Source organism: Bos indicus, chromosome 28 (assembly GCF_029378745.1).
Source record: "Bos indicus isolate NIAB-ARS_2022 breed Sahiwal x Tharparkar chromosome 28, NIAB-ARS_B.indTharparkar_mat_pri_1.0, whole genome shotgun sequence".
Taxonomy (NCBI): domain Eukaryota; kingdom Metazoa; phylum Chordata; class Mammalia; order Artiodactyla; family Bovidae; genus Bos; species Bos indicus.
The window spans coordinates 41,497,700-41,517,314 of NC_091787.1; the positions used below are offsets into that span (position 1 = coordinate 41,497,700).

Here is a 19,615-nt window from a genome sequence, read left to right on the forward strand (position 1 = left end):
GGAGCTACGGGTAAATAATAGTTGGACTGTGGTTTGTACGTTTCTTTGTCGCAACGACTACCACCACGGTCGGGCAGTTCTCCGCCATGGCGTGTGAATTGTCAGCGACCAGGCTTACTCCGCCAGCGCTGACCTGCCCTCACGTGTTAAGAGTTTTTGGTAGAGCTTTAGAGTTTGTCCGGGGAGGGGGCCACACGAAGGAACCCCGGAGCCCCGGCGGTGCGGGGGGCCGGGTCAGCGCGCAGCACGCAGCGGCGGTATCTGCGCCGCTCCACCGCACTCAGTCCTGTGCGACGCGCGCACGGCGTCTTCTCCACCCGGCTTCCGGAGACTGGCCGGCCCGCCAAGGCGGCGATGCGGCGTCTCGGTGAGGAGGGGCCGGCAGGGCCGCGCGGAGGAGAAGCCCCCCTCCCTACGGCAGCCCGGCGCCCCCTTGCCGGCGGCCAGCCCTCCTCCCCGGCAGCAGGGCGCCTAGCCCCACAGACCCTTCGGGCACTTCCGCCGCGCGCTCGGCTCTCTTCGCGTCCCCGGCCGGGCGGAGCGGGCGCCCTCCCAGTGCGCGAGCATTGCGCCGAGTCTCGCGGAGGCCCGCCCCTCCCCCCGTACCCCGCGCCCGCGCCGCCCCCCACCTCTCCCTCCCGTGCGAGTGTCCGCGGCGGCGGCGGCGGCGGCGGCTGCCGAGATTGGAATCCGCCTGCTGGCGCTGGGCGAAGGAGGAGCGAGGAGGGAGGAGGGCGGGGAGGGCGCAGGAAGGATCGGACTCCGGCGTGTCCGTCCGCGCGAGACGAGGATTGTACGGCCGCGCGAGGGGCGACCGGGCTGGGGCCGCTGCACGCCCCGGGCGGAGGCCGAGCCGGGCCCCCTGCCTCGCCCCCGCGCCTCGCCGCGCCCACCCCGCTCCGCGCCGAGAGCTGGAGGATGAGTTCCCCAGGGTTCGGGTGAGTTGGCTTGCCCGGAGAGTGCGTGTGCGCGGCGGCGGAGGCCGGCTGCGCCGGGGAGGCCGGCGCGGGCCGCAGGCGAAGTTTCGGGGGGAGCCTGGCGCGCGCGGGAGGCCCGAGCTGGGGGCCGCCAGGCCCGGCTGCCCCGTGGGGGTCTCTGCCGCCCAGGCTGTGACAGGCCGCGGCAGACTGGGCCCTGCCGCCCCGGGCCCAGCCCTGCGGGAGACCCGGGCCCCCGGCAGCCCCCTGCGACGTCCCCGCCTCCGGGCCCCTCTTTGTTCCCCACCCCCGAGTTTCGGGCAGAGTTTGGGGAGGCGGTGTGGGGGAAAGCCGCCACCAAGGACGATTCTTGAATCCTTAAATGGGAAAGGCGCTCACCTCCCTTGCCCGGGAGCGGCGAGAGTGATATTCACGATTTGTCTATTACGTTTCTAAAAGGGAAAAAAGAAAACGAATGTCTGTTTCATGGGGCGGTCGAGCCTGGAGAAACTGCCAACCCTCGTGCAAAACTTTCCCGCGGGAAGGTGCCAGGGTTCTCGGAGGTTCACCTGTTGTCCTGCGCTGCTTCCGCTGCCATGTCTGTTGTGATTCTGCACTTCAGTTTCTGAAAACTTTATGCTGGATTGACTGTAACCCATTTTTTCTCTTTCCAGACTCCTAGTGGAAAGGTTTGGCAAGAAAAAAATAACTTGCGTCAGGGAAGAAAAATACTGTGTTGTGTGTTAGGGTCTGACGTTTTGTGACTTGTGCTTTTTCAGGCTTTCGAATGTTTTAATTTGGTCTAAGTGCTGCGAGTTTTCTCTTTCAAACGGTTAGCAAACTGTTCTGAGGACATAGTACGAACTTGGCACGTTCACCTGTGTTACGTCATTTAATCCTTAGGATAATCCTGGTTATTGTATTCCTCGTTTTTTAAGAAGAGGAAATCGAGACGGAGAGAGGTTGAATAACTTGACTAAGTGAGCTGAGATTTGAACCCAAGATTTTCTCTGTTACTCGAAATCTGTTAGAGTGAGGCACGCGAAGAGTTAAACAGCAACAATTACAAAAAGCCTTTCTCTGCAAACACTCTTAAGTTTAGGAGCGCTTTTCAGTTCACTCATAATTGAAATGATCGCTATTTTGTTGCTTGAGTTGAAAACAACTCCTTTATTGTATTTATTTCAAAAGGGCAGTTCAAGTCGGAATTAAAGTAGAATGTATTAATGCCTATCAATTTTCAGTTGTTGAAATAGTTTGTGAACTAGAATTTAAATATTTAAAATTAAAGCTAAACTAGGGCAGTTCTGAGCTAGAAAAGGGATGAAATTTTACAAAAGGCCAACTGAAATTTAGAATGCCCTTTTAATAGAACCTGTATGGCGCTTCTGTTTTGGGTTCCCCCGCCCTGCGCATTCTCTGTAGAACTCATTTGAAACTTTTTCTACTCGCTTCACTTCACATCCTTTCTTGAGAACACTGAGGTTTCCAGTGGGAGCTCCTTCCAGAATTTACTGGATTCCTTTTATCATCGTCGTCTTTTCCTTCCGTCTTAGTGGAGGAATATGTTTTAACTTCTTCCTAGTTAATACCATATTTCAGTTTTTTCTTTTCTTTCCTACTTAATGGAGTTTGTTACTCTCTTAGAGTACTTGTTTACCCTTTTATTCACTACTCCCTCCACCTGCTTGTTGCTGCTTTATCTTTTCAAATCATATTAACAACAACAAAAATTGTCCTTATAGAAGTAGTACATGTTCGTTAAAAATAGAGCAAAACTAAAGTGAAATTAAAATTCATTCCATAAAATTAACTCGAGACATTACCAAGAGTAATTTACTTTTCCTGCCTTGACTTCCTGACCATCTATTCATTTCTTTAACCCTTGGTATCTGAATTTCACCTTCGCAAAGGTCACCTGTAACCTAATAAACACTTTTGGGCCTCCTTTCTAAGTCAACTTGAACTTTTTGTAGCTTTCAGCCTCAACCCATCATTCTTGGAATGCCTTTCCTTGTCTGTCCTTCATCTGCCCATTTTATTCAACAAATACTATATTTTAACATAACACAGGAGGCAGCAGAAGGCAAAGACAGACAGGGTGCCTTTCCCTCATGGAGCTTAGAGTCTACTGAAGCAGACATGAATTCTGTAATTAAATGTAATTGTATAATTAAAGTGCAGAGTATTTATAAGAGCTTAAAATGAGGACCTGACCTAGTGATGGTTTATGTTGGAAGAATCTTAGAAGGCCTTCTTGAAATTTGTTAATTTGGAGCCCTGTGAACAGTTCCTGAAGGATGAATATGAATTTCCTAGATGAAACTAGGGCTTCTCTGGCATTATACTGACTTTGTTATTCTTTGCCCCCTTTCCACTTTCTGGTCGTCCTTCTGATTGATCTAAGTGTTCTCCAAGTTTCACTTTTCAGATCATTTTTCATACTTCTCTGGTCTTTTGACATTATTATTTCAGACCCTTCTGTCTGAATAATTCTCGTCTCAATTCTCTATTTCTTTTCTGCCCTTTTACGAATATCTCTCCCTGCTGATTCAGGTCGTGTTCTTAGCAGACCTGTTTCCCTGGTGCTCCTTATTTCTGTCGATGTTTCCCCAAACGCAGACCCTTCCCCGTCCCATCACCTGTGTCTAGTCAGCATCTATTGGTTCTCCTTTCATGGTATTGCCACTTTTCTCTCTCTTCATGCCAGCTCTGGTTCAGTTCTTAATACACGTTGGTATCAAGGTTATAATAGATTTATAAAATGACTTGGACCACTTTAGTCCTTTTTCTCTTTTCAGAAACAGTTTAGACTGAGATTATCTTTTATTTGAGAGTTTGGCAGAACTCACCTATAAGAGCATTCAAGCTTAGATTTTTTTTTTTTCCCTGGAAAGGAATTTGAATACCATTTCAACTTACTACATAGCAGTTGATCTTTGTAGGTTTTCTATTTCTTGTGTGAATTTTAGTGTTTAATATTTTTCCAGAAATGTATTTATTAAGTTTTCAAATCTAGTGTTGTTTGGTTTTCACAAAGTTCATTTTTCTTTAAATTGTTTAGTTTGCTATAGTCGTATACAATATTATGTCCTATGTATATCTTTGTATATTTCATAATTTTCCCTCTTCAGTCTTTTTTTCTCTGCTAACTGAAGCAGATTCCCATCCCACCTGGACTAATGTTATGACTTTATTGCCTTTACTTCCTTATCCAGGTTATCTTAGGCATCGCTGCCTAAATTAATCTTGAGTCCTTTTCATTTCCCCTACTCAGAAGTTTCCAGTGTCTTCTGTTAAATGAAATTGTTTTCTTGGGATTCGCCTCAGATTTGCCACATTCTTATAAGGGAATGGCAACCCACTCCAGTACTCTTGTCTGGAAAATTCCATGGACTGAAGAGCCTGGTAGGCTATAGTCCATGGGGCTGCAAAGAGTCGGACGTGACTGAGCAACTTCACGTCATGTATCTTCCACTATTTTTGCTTCCTGCCCATGTTCTTTCCCTGCTGCTTCTGTTGTTGCTTATAACTGTTCCATCTACTTGGATGAATAAATGGCTGATTGTCATATGTACAAGTCCTGCCCATTCTTCAAGCCCCATTTCAGATTCCAACTCTTTTTGAAGTCTTCCTCATTTTCTTCTTCTGGATGAACTCTTTGTGAAGGAAAGGGTTTTCTAAAGGTATGAAGTCTTTTAATCTAATATTTTCTTCTTGCATTTTTACTCACTTGTCTTTTTTTTCTTGTAGTTTTATTGAGATATAATTGACATACAACACTAAGTTTAGGGTGTACAGCATAACAATTTGACTTCCATACATCATGAAATGATTATCATTGTAAGTTTAGTGAACATCCATCATTTCATATAGATTCAAAATTAAAGAATGGAAAAAAGTTTTATTCCTGTGATGAAAACTCTTCAGATTTACTCTTGTCAACTTTCATATATAACATACAGCAGTGTTAATTATATTTATCATATTGTTGTACATTACATCCCTAGTACTTAGATGTCTTATAACTGAAAGTTTGTGGCTTTTGCCACTCATTTGTCTTTTTAAATAAGCAACATTATTGAAATATAATTCGTGTATAGTTATATATGTACACATGTTAAGGTATAATTTTGTGCGTCATTTGATCTTTTACAGCACTTTTTATACAAATACTAGCTCTGCTCCTAAGCCTGTAGAATGGGTCTGTAACTGGCTTTGCAAAAGGTCCCTATCTGGCCTAGCAGCAGTTTGACATCAATTATTAGTAGTATTGATTGGACTTTTGGATCTTAGGAGCAGGGAGCCATGGAGAGAAAGGAAAATGAATTTCCTCTCAGGCTAAATTTTGATCTAGAAAGTGTTTCCTTCTTCCCTCTTCTACTTTTTATTAGTGTTTATGCTTTTAGAATGCTGTTTTAAAACCTCAAGGTCATTATTGACCGGGTCAGTCCAACTCTTTAATACTTATAAGATTAAATGCTGAATTGTGTTGAATTATGCCAACTATAAGATACACCCTCATTTTATAGACCGCTTATAAAGAAAATATGCTTCTAGTTGATTTTAAGAAGCCATGGATTGCACCTTCATTTCAGAAATGCTAAGATATGGAAAATATATGTGCTTTAGAATTAATGAGTAGGATTTCTGTTACTTATCAAAACTCCTATTCCTTTAGCGAACATGTTGGGAAGAAGAATTTAAACCACATTTACGTGGGAAGGGTTTATAGCCCTACTGTTATGGTGAATAGAGAGGGTGCTTGCTAAACCTCTTGAGCAAGTAAAAAGTTTCATGCACTATAGAGAAGCTTTTATATGTTTGGATGGGATCTCTTCACAACTGGGTATGCCAGCCTGATCGTGAGGTGCTTTGACTCCCCCCAGATTTTCGTCTTCGTTTCTTTTGCTCATTTTCTGAAATGACAGGTTTCTAAAGCGCTGATAATTTTCACAAAATGGCACAGATTATATAAGGGGGAATTGTGGTAGAGTTGTGATAGCCCGTTTTGTGGATTATTTTAAAGACAATATCCAGTATTTATATATCATCATTAACAATCATCATATACTTAGTTTTCTAAAAAGTAAATATAAAAATAATTGTAAATATTTGGATAATTTTCTAAATCATAGTTACGTTTGTCAGTTTTATAGCCAACATTAAAAAAATTTTATTGACGTATAGTTGCTTTACAATATGTTAATTTCTGCTCTACAGCAGAGTGTAGATTTGGTTATACATACATATTCTTTCCCATTATGATTTATCACAGGGTACTAAATATAGTTCCCTGTGTTATACAGTAAGATCTTATTTATCTATCCTATATAGTCGTTTGCATCTGCTAATCCCAAACTCCAATCCTTCCCTCCCTCACACTCCTACTCCTTGGCAACAGCAAGGCTATTCTCTAGTCTGTTAATCTGCTTCTGTTTTATAGGTAAATTCATTTGTGTCCTACTGTAGATTCCACAAGTGAGTGATATCATATGCTATCTGACTTTGTCTGATTTACTTCGCTTAGTATGATAGCCTCCAGGCCCATCCATGTTACTGCAGATGGCGTTAGTCCACTCTTTTTCATGGCTGAGTAGTATTTCATTGTGTACACGCACCACACCTGTCCTTTCCTCTGTGGATGGGTGTTTAGGTTGCTTCCATGTCTTAACTACTGGGAATAGTGCTGTACAGCTAATACTTTAAAAGGCTATGAGTTCTAAAAATCGAAAAGAAACAAAAGGATGTTTTCAAAGATCTCCAGTAATGTGTTTTGAAGAAGGCACTAGAGTATCGTCTTAAGGAGATCATATGATTAGTGGAATCCATCTTTTGGTGGACTCAGATCAGATCAGTCGCTCAGTCGTGTCCGACTCTTTGCGCCCCACGAATCACAGCACGCCAGGCCTCTGTGTCCATCACCAACTCCCAGAGTTCACTCAGACTCACATCCATCGAGTCAGTGATGCCATCCAGCCATCTCATCCTCTGTCGTCCCCTTCTCCTCTTGCCCCCAATCCCTCTCAGCATAAGAGTCTTTTCCAATGAGTCAGCTCTTTGCATGAGGTGGCCAAAGTACTGGAGTTTCAGCTTTAGCATCATTCCTTCCAAAGAAATCCCAGGGCTGATCTCCTTCAGAATGGACTGGTTGGATCTCCTTGCAGTCCAAGGGACTCTCAAGAGTCTTCTCCAACACCACAGTTCAAAAGCATCAATTCTTCGGCGCTCAGCCATCTTCACAGTCCAACTCTCACATCCATACATGACCACTGGAAAAACCATAGCCTTGACTAGATGAACCTTTGTTGGCAAAGTAACGTCTCTGCTTTTGAATATGCTATCTAGGTTGGTCAAAACTTTCCTTCTAAGGAGTAAGCATCTTTTAATTTCATGGCTGCAGTCACCATCTGCAGTGATTTTGGAGCCCAGAAAAATAAAGTCTGACACTGTTTCCACTGTTTCCCCATCTATTTCCCATGAAGTGATGGGACCAGATGCCATGATCTTAATTTTCTGAATGTTGAGCTTTAAGCCAGCTTTTTCACTCTCCACTTTGACTTTCATCAAGAGGCTTTTTAGTTCCTCTTCACTTTCTGCCATAAGGGTGGTGTCATCTGCATATCTGAGGTTATTGATATTTCTCCTGGAAATCTTGATTCCAGCTTTTGTTTCTTCCAGTCCAGCGTTTCTCATGATGTATTCTGCATATAAGTTAAATAAGCAGGGTGACAATATACAGCCTTGATGTACTCCTTTTCCTATTTGGAACCAGTCTGTTGTTCCATGTCCAGTTCTAACTGTTGCTTCCTGACCTGCATGCAAATTTCTCAAGAGGCAGATCAGGTGGTCTGGTATTCCCATCTCTTTCAGAATTTTGCACAGTTTATTGTGATCCACACAGTCAAAGGCTTTGGCATAGTCAATAAAGCAGAAATAGATGTTTTTCTGGAACTCTCCTGCTTTTTCCATGATCCAGCAGACGTTGGCAATTTGATCTCTGGTTCCTCTGCCTTTTCTAAAACCAGCTTGAACATCAGGAAGTTCATGGTTCACATATTGCTGAAGTCTGGCTTGGAGAATTTTGAGCATTACTTTACTAGCGTGTGAGATGAGTGCAATTGTGCAGTAGTTTGAGCATTCTTTGGCATTGCCTTTCTTTGGGATTGGAATGAAAACTGACATTTCCAGTCCTGTGGCCACTGCTGAGTTTTCCAAATTTGCTGGCATATTGAGTGCAGCACTTTCACAGCATCATGTTTCAGGATTTGGAATAGCTCAACTGGAATTCCATCACCTCCACTAGCTTTGTTTGTAGTGATGCTTTCTAAGGCCCACTTGACTTCACGTTCCAGGATGTCTGGCTCTAGGTCAGTGATCACACCATTGTGATTATCTGGGTCGTGATCTTTTTGGTACAGTTCTTCTGTGTATTCTTGCCATCTCTTCTTAATATTTTCTGCTTCTGTTAGGTCCATACCATTTCTGTCCTTTATCGAGCCCATCTTTGCATGAAATGTTCCTTTGGTATCTCTAATTTTCTTGAAGAGATCTCTAGTCTTTCCCATTCTGTTGTTTTCCTCTATTTCTTTGCATTGATCGCTGAAGAAGGCTATCTTATCTCTTCTTGCTATTCTTTGGAACCCTGCATTTAGATGTTTATATCTTTCCTTTTCTCCTTTGCTTTTCGCTTCTCTTCTTTTCACAGCTATTTGTAAGGCCTCCCCAGACAGCCATTTTGCTTTTTTGCATTTCTTTTCCATGAGGATGGTCTTGATCCCTGTCTCCTGTACAGTGTCACGAACCTCATTCCATAGCTCATCAGGTACTCTGTCTATCAGATCTAGGCCCTTAAATCTATTTCTCACTTCCACTGTATAATCATAAGGGATTTGATTTAGGTCATACCTGAATGGTCTAGTGGTTTTCCCTACTTTGTTTAAGTCTGAATTTGGCAATAAGGAGTTCATGGTCTGAGCCACAGTCAGCTCCTGGTCTTGTTTTTGCTGACTGTATAGAGCTTCTCCATCTTTGTCTGCAAAGAATATAATCAATCTGATTTCGGTGTTGACCATCTGGTGATGTCCATGTATAGAGTCTTCTCTTGTGTTGTTGGAAGAGGGTGTTTGTTATGACCAGTGCATTTTCTTGGCAAAACTCTATTAGTCTTTGCCCTGCTTCATTCCGTATTCCAAGGCCAAATTTGCCTGTCACTCCAGGTGTTTCTTGACTTCCGGCTTTTGCATTCCAGTCCCGTATAATGAAAAGGACATCTTTTTTGGGTGTTAGTTCTAAAAGGTCTTATAGGTCTTCATAGAACCGTTCAGCTTCTTCAGCGTTACTGGTTCGGGCATAGACTTGGATTACCGTGATATTGAATGGTTTGCCTTGGAAACGAACAGAGATCATTCTGTCGTTTTTGAGATTGCATCCAAGTACTGCATTTCGGACTCTTTTGTTGACCATGATGGCTACTCCTTTTCTTCTGAGGGATTCCTGCCTGCAGTAGTAGATATAATGGTCATCTGAGTTAAATAAATTCACCCATTCCAGTCCATTTCAGTTCGCTGATTCCTAGAATGTCGACATTCACTCTTGCCATCTCTCGTTTGACCACTTCCAATTTGCCCTGATTCATGGACTCCAGTAGCATATTGGGCACCTACTGACCTGGGGAGTTTCTCTTTCAGTATCCTATCATTTTGCCTTTTCATACTGTTCATGGGGTTCTCAAGGCAAGAATACTTAAGTGGTTTGCCATTCCCTTCTCCAGTGGACCACATTCTGTCAGATCTTTCCACCATGACCCGCCCATCTTGGGTTGCCCTACGGGCATGGCTTAGTTTCATTGAGTTAGACAAGGCTGTGGTCCTAGTGTGATTAGATTGACTAGTTTTCTGTGAGTATGGTTTCAATGTGTCTGCCCTCTGATGCCCTCTTGCAACACCTACGGTCTTACTTGGGTTTTTCTTACCTTGGACGTGGGGTATCTCTTCACGGCTGCTCCAGCAAAGCGCAGCCAATGCTCCTTACCTTGGACGAGGGGTATCTCCTCACCGCCGCCCTTCCTGACCTTCAACGTGGGATAGCTCCTCTAGGCCCTCCTGCGCCCGCGCAGCCACGGCGTGGGGTTGGTCCTCCCGGCCACCGCCCCTGGCCTCGGGCTTAAGGGTGTGGGGTATCTCCTCCCAGCCACTGCCACTGACCTCGGACGCTGGGTATCTCCTCTCGGCCGCCCCCCCTGACCTCGGACGCTGGGTAGCTCCTCTTGGCCGGCTGCCCCCCCCCTGCCCCCCCCCCCCCCCCCCCCCCCCCCCCCGCCGCCCCGGACCTCCGACGTCGGGTAGCTCCTCTCTGCCGTTCCTGCGCCGTCGCAGTCTGGCACTCTCCGCCGCTGCCCTGACCTCAGACGTGGGGTAACTCCTCTTGGCCACCGCCCTTTGGGCATGGGGTCCTCCCGGCTTCTGCCCCTGACATCGGACGTGGGGTAGCTCCTCTTGGCCGCGCTTTAGCGCGCCCGGCGCTGCCGCCTGCACTTTAGTGCGCCCGTCGAGGGCAGTTAAATATGGAACTAATCAATTACTGAATAGATAAGGAAAGACGCTAAATAGATAAGGAAAGATATTCTTGTGTATTTTTTATTGAAAACGGGTGGACACTTATATTACCATATGTGAAATAGATAGCCAGTGGGAATTTGCTGCCTGACAACGAGGAACTCAAACCAGGGCTCTGTAAGAACCTTGAGGGGTGGGATGTGGATGGAGGTGGGAGGGAGGTTCAGGAGGGAGGAGCCATATGTATACTTATGGCTGATTTATGTTGATGTTTGGCAGAAACCAGCACAGTTCTGTAAAGCAGTTATCTTTCAATTAAAAAACAAATTTAAAATTAAAAAAATAACCTGTGGATTTGAGCTATCCTGCCTGATATTATGCACGTTGTTACTCTTCTGTTATATTTGTGATGAACTTTGTTTTCTTACTGTAAACATTTTTCGTACCACTAATAACATCTGAAGCTGTAGGGCTTGGCTATTGCTCTATCTGTATATAATTGGCTGTTCCTTGAAGGGCTTTCTTGGTGGCTCAGATGGTAAAGAATTTGCCTGCAATGTAGGAGATCCGGGTTCAATCCCTGGGTTGATCCCCTGGAGAAGGGAATGGCTTCCCACTCCATTATTATTGTCTGGAGAATTCTTTGGACAGAGGAGCCTGGCAAGCTATAGTCCATGGGGTCGGACATGACTGAGCCCCTAACACATTCACTTCACTTAAGAAGAATAGGGGTATGTCAAGTGCGGGGATAAAATAGTCAAATTTACAATTTTGGAGATAAGTTACATAGTGGATAATCAGTTTGGAGAAGGGAAGACCAAAGACACTGAAACGTGTAGGGAAGCTGTTCATCCTTGTTCACACTTAGGATGGTGACAGGTAATTAGGGTGTAGAATGGATGGGACTTGGTAATTAGCTGTGGAGGAGAGGAGGAGTGGGGCTGTCAAGAGTAACTCCCAGGTTCCTAGATTGGAATCCTGGCAAGGTAGATGTGTGTTAACTGAGATGAAAAAAGTAGGGGGAGACCTGGTTTCTGCAGGAAAATAGTTTTGATCCTCTGAAACACCAGGTGGAGATTTCTACTTGCAAGTTGCATTTATAGGTCTGGAGTTTGACAGAGGTTTGAGTTGGAGGTAGATAGACATCTGGAATTGAATACATTGTATATTCCAGCAGTGGGAACTAGGTGGCTCTCGAAAGTGACCTTTGTTTGCAAGTGACAGAACTAACTCAGATTAGCTTAAAGTGGGGAAAGCTCCCCCCAACCACCTCCCAAACCCATTTTTGGGAAAAGACTAGAAATAAATATGACTGGATCTAAGTGTTCAGATGATGTAATTGGGAATCTGTCTTCTCTGCTTTATTACCACTTTTTTTGCCTCGATTTCAGTAGGTACTTTGATCTGCAGCGAGGACCACTGGTAGCTCCAGGGTTACACGGTCCTTACTGCGTAGGTTCGGGAGAGGGAAAAGCACTTCTTTCCCAGGTGCATGTGCTCTGTCGCATGGAGAGATTGTTACTGAGTCCACACGGAATGCAGGGTACGGTCATTGCCAGAACTGGCTTATGTGCCCACGGAAGCAGTCAGGGACTGACAGCCTTCTTGGAGCCGTGTGAAGTGGGCAAGTGGTTGTTTGCTCAAAGAAAGGTGGCTCTGAGTAGGCTATTGTTGAGTCACTGAGTTGTGTCTGACTCTGGGACCCACTGGACTGCAGCGTGCCAGGCTTCCCTGACCTTCACTATCTCTGGGAGTTTGCTCAAACTCATGTCCGTTGACTTGGTGATGCTATCTAGGTAGGTAAATGACATAAATCCACTATTTTAAAGGTTCTTAACCCCTTTCAAGGATATTTTTTGAGTATCTGAAGAAAAATACACAAATATAGTAATTAAGTAAATAAATTCACCTTGACGAAGGTGAAAGTATAGTGAAAAAACTGGCTTGAGACTCAACATTAAAAAAGAAAACTGAGATTACAGCATCCAGTAATCATGGCGTCCATCACTTCATGGCAGTAGAAGGAGAAAAAAGTGGAAATAGTGACAGATTTTATTGTCTCGGGAGCCAGAATTACTGCAGATGGTGACTGGTGCCTTGAAATTAAACAGCGCTTGCTCCTTGGAAGGAAGGCTGTGACAAACCTAGACGGCATATTAAAAAGCAGAGACATCACTTTGCTGACAAAGGTCTGTCTGGTCAAACCTGTGGTTTTTTCAGTAGTTGTGTACAGATGGGAGAGTTGGATCATGCAGAAGGCTGAGCGCCAGAGAACTGATGCTTTCAAATTGTGGTGCTGGAGGAGACTCTTGAGAGTCCCTTGGACTGCATGGAGATCAAACCAGTCAATCCTGAAGGAAATCAACCCTGAATATTCATTGGAAGGACTGATGCTGAAGCTGAAGCTCCAGTACTTTGGCCCCCTGATGGGAAGAGCCACTGGAAAAGACTGTTGCTGGGAAAGGTTAAAGACAAAAGGAGAAGAGGGTGGCAGCAGGTGAGATGGTTAGATAGCATTACGAACTCAATGGACATGAATTTGAGCAAACTCCAGGAGATGGTGGAGGACAGAGGCTGGCCTGCTGCAGTCCATGGTGTCTCAAAGAGTCAGACGTGACTTAGCAACTGAGTCAACAACAGTATATGATTGTTGTTATATACAACACCAACAACAGTATATAATTTCATGGTTGTTTTACAGACCTCATGTCAGGAACTCCTGGTATATAACAGCAGAGACTCTAGAACAGCCCTGAGAAATAGCAATTTAAGACCTAGATAGAGAAGACAGACATTAAAAAACTTCACAAATGATTATCTGATTATAGTTACATTAAGATCTACAAAGCAGAAGGACCGGTGGCTTACAAGAGTAGTAAGGGAAGTTGGTCTGTTTAGGGTGCAGGTGCTTTGGAAGGCTTTCCTGAGAAGGTGGCCGGTACAGTGAGACCTGGGACTGGAAAGGAGAGGAGAGTGTTCCTGGAAGTGTCACTATTTAGTAGTTTTTAAAGCAAACATTTTTTGCTTTTTAAAAAATTACAAAAATAGTATACCTGTTGTGGACAGTTTGGGAAATTTGAAAAATTTTCAAGAAGCTGCAAAACACTCGAGCCTTGGCTTTTGAGTTTTGTAAACTAATATCTATATAGCACTGGTATTACCACTAAGCTAACTGTGCAGTCTTGGATACTGTATTTAACTCTATATGGATCTTTGTTTCCTTGTCTTAAAAAGTGAAAGGAGTTGATAAGCTTTAATGTTGTTTTCTGCTTAAAAGAATAAAGTTACATGACTGTAATGCAGAGTGGTTAGTTACTGAAATTGCTTTTGGTCCTGATGACATCACTGGATTTCTGATTTTTAGCTGAAAAGTCACTTTTCTGCCCTGGCGGTCATTTCAGGTAACAAAGGAAATGGCATATGACCAGTGGTATTCTTCCATGCCCTGCTTTCCTATCTCTTCTTTTGAGCTTTTTTTTTTTTTTCTTTAGATAAATAATTTACCTAAACCATCTGAAATGTTATAGGCTCTCAATATTGAAGTTAAATCTGGAGGAGACTTCATGGTTGTCATGCTGTTTTGTGTATATTGAGATTTGTGGGTAGCTTTCTTACTTGAAATTAAAATTTTTAAAATATATTTCAGGAATATAAAGTCTTGAATGTCTTAAATTTGTATTTAACAAAGAATATTTAGATTTCTAGCTGAAAGGAGGTCCTGTTGGGAAATACTAAAGTTAAGGCTATTAACTTTTGGTGAGATTCTTGAATTTATTTATTTTTCAAAAAAATCATTTAAAAATGTCATGAAATAAAAATATTTGAACAGTGTCTATATATCAGGTCAACAAAATGCTATCACTTGATGACAGATAACTTTTATTGTATCAATTTCAGTAATCTTTCACATAATAAAAAAATGTTGAGAAAAAGACTTGCTTGCTGTATTTATATGTGTGTATCTTGAGTAAAGAAAAAAGTTAATCTTTCTGAAATAGTGCTTTAGTGATCATCTCTACCTGTTAAATATTTTTTTCTGGTTTCTTATTTGCTTACAGTATAAAATTGAGATTGTCCCATACTGGCCTTCTTCTCTGGCCCCTCCTGCCTTTTCTGCCTCGTTCACTCCCCAGTGCTCTTTTATTAGCCTCTGTCACCTAAATGTCCAGTTCTGGATGTGAGTTCGGAATCATTAGATCTGCAGTGTCCACTGTGGTGCCGCGTGTGGAGGTTGAATATTCAGACTGTGGCCAGTCTGAAGTCTGCACCGGATTTTGAAGATGGTGCAGTAAAAAGAAGGTAAAACACCTTTACATACACATTTTGATTACATGTTGTTGCTACTGTTTGAATATGTTGGGTTAAATAAATGCATTTTTGATTCTGTTTGCTTTTTTAATGTGGCTATTAAAAGTTCTTAAGTATGCATTATATTGTAGGGTGCTGCCTTTCCTCCCCCCATTCTTTGCTTATCATAGTTCTTCAAAGTCTAGCGAGAATCCTGTCTCTCTGTGAAGCTGTCCTCAGTGGTCCAAGGCTAAAAGTTGGCTCTTCTGTACTTTTGTTTGCAGGGAGTTGGTGTTTCTTATGTATCATTAACTACGTTATATTTCTTCACTGTAAGCCTTCTCAGTTTTTAATCAGGTGAAGCTCCAGTGTCGTTTCCCTGTCTGGCGCCATAGACGACCTCTTTTGTTTTTTCTGTTTAAAGAACTTTTGTTTCTTCTGTTTAAAGAAGTTACACATATTTGTGTTGAAACATCAAACAGTCACAGCCCGAAAGTAGAAAGTCAATGTCTTCTGTAATCCTGCCCTGTGCTCCAGAGATTACTGCTTATTAAAAGTAATATAAAGATAATTTTTCTTTTCCACTGTCTTCATTTCTTCCTCTTAATCCCTTTCCCTGTTTGCAAAAAATGGGGTCATACTATGCATCATTTTCTGTAACTTTGTTTTCACTGAATATGTGGCAGGAGTCTTTTATGTCAGTAAATATCAATTTTGTTGTTCTTTTTAGTAGCCGAGTAGTATTCCCTTTTACAAATACACCTTAATTTAATGTAGTAATCAGCTACCGATGAATATTTAGATTGTTTCCAATTTTTTGGCATTACAGACAATGCTGTGGTGCTTGTACATATCCTCTGAGAGTATTTTTATTTTATAGGATGAATTCTTAGAAATGCATTTACTGTAAGAGAAGCCATACAGATTTGATATGGTGCCAAACTGCACTGCGAAATCTTCATAACAATTCACTCTGCAACCACGTGTTTGCATATGTTCTCCCCTCCCTTCTTCACAGTAACATCCGTCTGTTTGCATTTTTGCCAGTCTGCCAGCTGCACACACAGCATTATAGTTTTAATCATAGTCTAATCATCATAACCTCATGAATAAGGTTGAGCAGTTTTTTTGGCACTTTGCATCTCTCTGTCCTTGGCTCATTTTTCTAATCCAGTCTTTTGTGCTCATCTGTAGACTCTTGTGTGGGTGTCGGCTCGCTTTTTGGCACACTGCATTTGCTTTTTTATTTGTCATTTGTGTTTTACTGTTGTTTGTGATGTATAAAAACTCATTTGCTTTTGTAAAAGTATTAAAAAACAAGAGAATAAAAAGTTTAAGTTGTCTTATGCTCTGTTTTATAAGCTCCTTGGTTGAATTTTGTCCTAAAAAGTTTTGTTTCACCAACAGTACTAGTTCAGTGCTTTGTGCAGAGTAAGCGTCCAGGTGTTTGTATGTGTTGATGGTGAAGTGGGTCCAGATGATGCCACTGTAGCATAACAGTTATTTTGAGCTGAAGGCATTTGATAATAGGCTTTTGTCCCCCCCCCCGAAGCAGAGGCTCTCAGAAGTCAGTTGGTATTAATTTTTTTCCTCGAGTTTCAAAACCAGGGAAGATTGACTCTTCTCATTAGAGAGGAAAAGAAGAAAAGCAGATATCACACCTGAACTGCCATTGTCACAGAAAGATCACTTCTTCCATGTATTCCCCTAAAGGTGAATCTTGAATCTTTTAAAAGTCATCTGTTTTCTTATAAATACCCTTCTTCTCCCCACCACCTTTTTTTTTTTTTTTGCTGGAGTACCAGCAAAAGTAGAGCAGAACATCTCATTACCTAGACGAGTAGTCATTATGCACCTGATTGGTTTATCTGTGCCTGTTTGAAAAAGGGATAAAGAAAACTGGAGAGAAAGCTCACTGTGGACAGAGACGGTGACAGTGGAATAGCCTGTGTCTGTTTTGAATTTCTCTGAGTTCAAGTGGTACTGCAGAATGGAACCAGGCTTCAGGCATTTTGACAGGGCTTGGGCTGCTGGAGAGGGGAGAGTCGAAGCAGATCTTTAGCTAGGAATGTGCAGGGGTAAGAGCTTCTCACTCCTTAGTTATCAGAAAGTTCCAGCTTGTCCCCAGAAGAACAGTCGCCATATGACTACCTGTGATACAGACAGTATGGTTCCCATCAGCCAGGAAGGCGGCAGCAGCCACAGAAACTCCTGGGAGCTCAGGTCCGGAGCTGTTTATTTTGTCCTGTCCCTACGCCCCATCCCACAAAGAGACCAGACCTCACCCCTTCCTCTGTTGAAGTCTCTTGGACCATAGGCGAAGCCTGAATTTGGAGATGAAGGAGGTGATTGAAAGACTGAGGATTAAAGATTTCAATATCAGTAAATGGGGCTGGACTTTTGAACAGAAGGGATTGTTCCAGATGCCATCAAGGACTAGGAAAAGGAAATTGGGCAGATCACAGTTTGGAGTAGAAACTGGAGAAAAATAAAACCTTTTCTCGTGTTTTTACCAATTTCAGACCCTTTATTAAAGTTACACAAATATCAGCTTAAGTTCCTACTAAAGCCCCTCATGACACCAGAACTCATTCTTTTCTCTCCGTAAAAGCTGTTAGGGTATATACACAATCGTTTGATTTTCCTAATGTTTCTGTTTTCAAGTGTATTTCAGTTCTGCTCAGTATAATGTAGTATTAAGGATGCTTTATGTAACTTTCAGATTTATAAACTGAATATGGTAATCTTTTAAATTGGAACATTAATTAAAATATCTTATTCCTTAGTTGTTATGGAGTCGGAGTTTATTGAACCTTGGAAACGTTGTTTTTCAGTTGCTCAGTTGTGTCCAACTCTTCGTGACCCCATGGACTGCAGGACGCCAGACTTCCCTGTCTTTCACTATCACTCAGACTCACGTCCATTGAGTCGATGATGCCATTAAAGTAAAAATGACTTGATAAAAAGCATCAGTTTAATATATTTTACTTAGTATATGATATTTTCAGTTTATAAATTTAAATTAATTTTTACTCATTTTTCACATGTAAAAGGTAAATGGGTTTCAGTTTCAGTAATGTAGAACAATAGAATAAATACAAGATCAAGACAGATTAAATAATACCTAATATTACTGTGTACTTGGCCCTATTTCAAGTACTTTGTACATGTTAAGCCATTTATCCTTGTAAGTATTATATGATACAGATATTGTTTTCTATTCCTTTTTACGCATGAGAAAAACGAGGCGCAGAAGTTATATAACTTGTCAAGGTTTGAACAGCTAAATAAGTAAGTGGCAGAGCTGGGATTCAAACCCAAGTAGTCTGACTTTAGAATCTGTGTTCTTGACCACAAAGTTATATTTGTTCTCAGATGGAGTAGGGTAATTTTAATATGGAGACCTGAACTGCACACAGTCAGGTACGTGTTTTACTGTATTTTTGCCTGTTTGTATTCTGTGTTCTCCACAAGGAGAAGGTCAGTTTGCCTGAGTTTGCTGTAGTGTTGGCCTGAGGTACCTGGTAAAACATGTTCTCCACTCAAGGTCTAAATGTATTTATATTTGATGGGTTAAATTTGATTGACTTTGAATAATTGATCCCGCTTCTATTTTTAATATTTAAGATTTGTTTGACACTTCTCATGGGTAACTTTTTGATTGGCATTCTTTGCCGGGCCTAATGTTTCCTTTGCATTGTAGAGAAAAGGATAGTAAAAGGTCAGTGGATTACAGTTATTTTCTAAACATCCAGAACCCTTTTCTAAACATTTTTTAAAATTAGGGCTCTATTGTATATCTCATTTCTAAGACATAAGTTTGTTGATGATGATCAAGCTTTTGTTGATGATGATCAAAAAAAGACAAGCTTTTTTTTCACAGTTTTATCATGGCTTTTACTCTAAAGTAGTTGAAATTGGGTAGATATTTGTAAAACATAATTGCTATTTGTATTGTTTCTTAGAATACACTTAAAATCTATCTTGTGAGAGAACAGGAAGAAAAAAGATTTAAAAATACTGCCACATCAGTTGAAAATGAAAGTGAAGAAGCTCATCTGGGGGAAGACTTTGGAGTCAAATGGGTTGAGAAATGAAACCTGGTTTTTAGCTATTAATGTTGCTGAGACTGTCCTCTGGAATATTATTAAATTGTTTATGTTGCTCCATAAAAATTTTTTGTATAAGTGGTTATGATATGTAGACTTTTTTGAATCTTCTTCCTTGAAGGTTTTTCTTTAAAACAAACAAGGCTTTTTTGCCTCCTAGTTACAGAAGTAGTGCTTACTGAACAAATGTAAAATACAGAGAAGCCCCGAGAAAAAAGTAAAAATCTGTTATATTCATACTACTCAAAGGTGACATCTGCAAACATTTTGGTATACATAGTATAAGTTTTTAAAAAAAAATCTTACTGCTTAATGATTCTGCCATAACTTAAGAATGTGATGAAATTAGGTGAGTAAAGCTGAAATTCTGTTCATACATTAAGCTTGTATGTCTGAACCTGAAATACAAGAAACTTAGAATTTAGGGGATAGAGAGGGGAGTTACCTAAATAGAAATACAAAGTTTTGGAAATTTGGCTGTCCTATTCTAGTTATCTGTCCATCTTTTTTGTTGTATATTCTCCTCTTTTCAGCTGTGGAAGTTTTAAAAAAACTAAGACATTTCAAATTTGAAGTGTTTTTCTATAGTAATTGACTAAAATAGAGTAAGATGTGGGGAGGTAGAACCTTTAAACTGAGGGAGGTCAAAAACCATATGGAAATAGAAAATCCAAAACCTCTTGCAGAATGAAGCTAGGAAGAATGGAATCTAAACACTGAAATTATACATCTGCGAGGCAGCTGT

General features: G+C 41.8%; 1 protein-coding gene across 1 annotated transcript in view; it reads left to right on the forward strand.

The window, feature by feature from the left end:
• The first annotated feature begins 711 nt into the window (after positions 1 to 711).
• Positions 712 to 19,615, forward strand: part of BMPR1A (bone morphogenetic protein receptor type 1A) — a 141,229-nt gene continuing 122,325 nt past the window's right edge. Inside the window, exon 1 of the mRNA XM_019953874.2 lies at positions 712 to 938. The gene's annotated coding sequence lies outside the window, so the exon portion shown is untranslated. The remainder of the gene's footprint in view (positions 939 to 19,615) is intronic.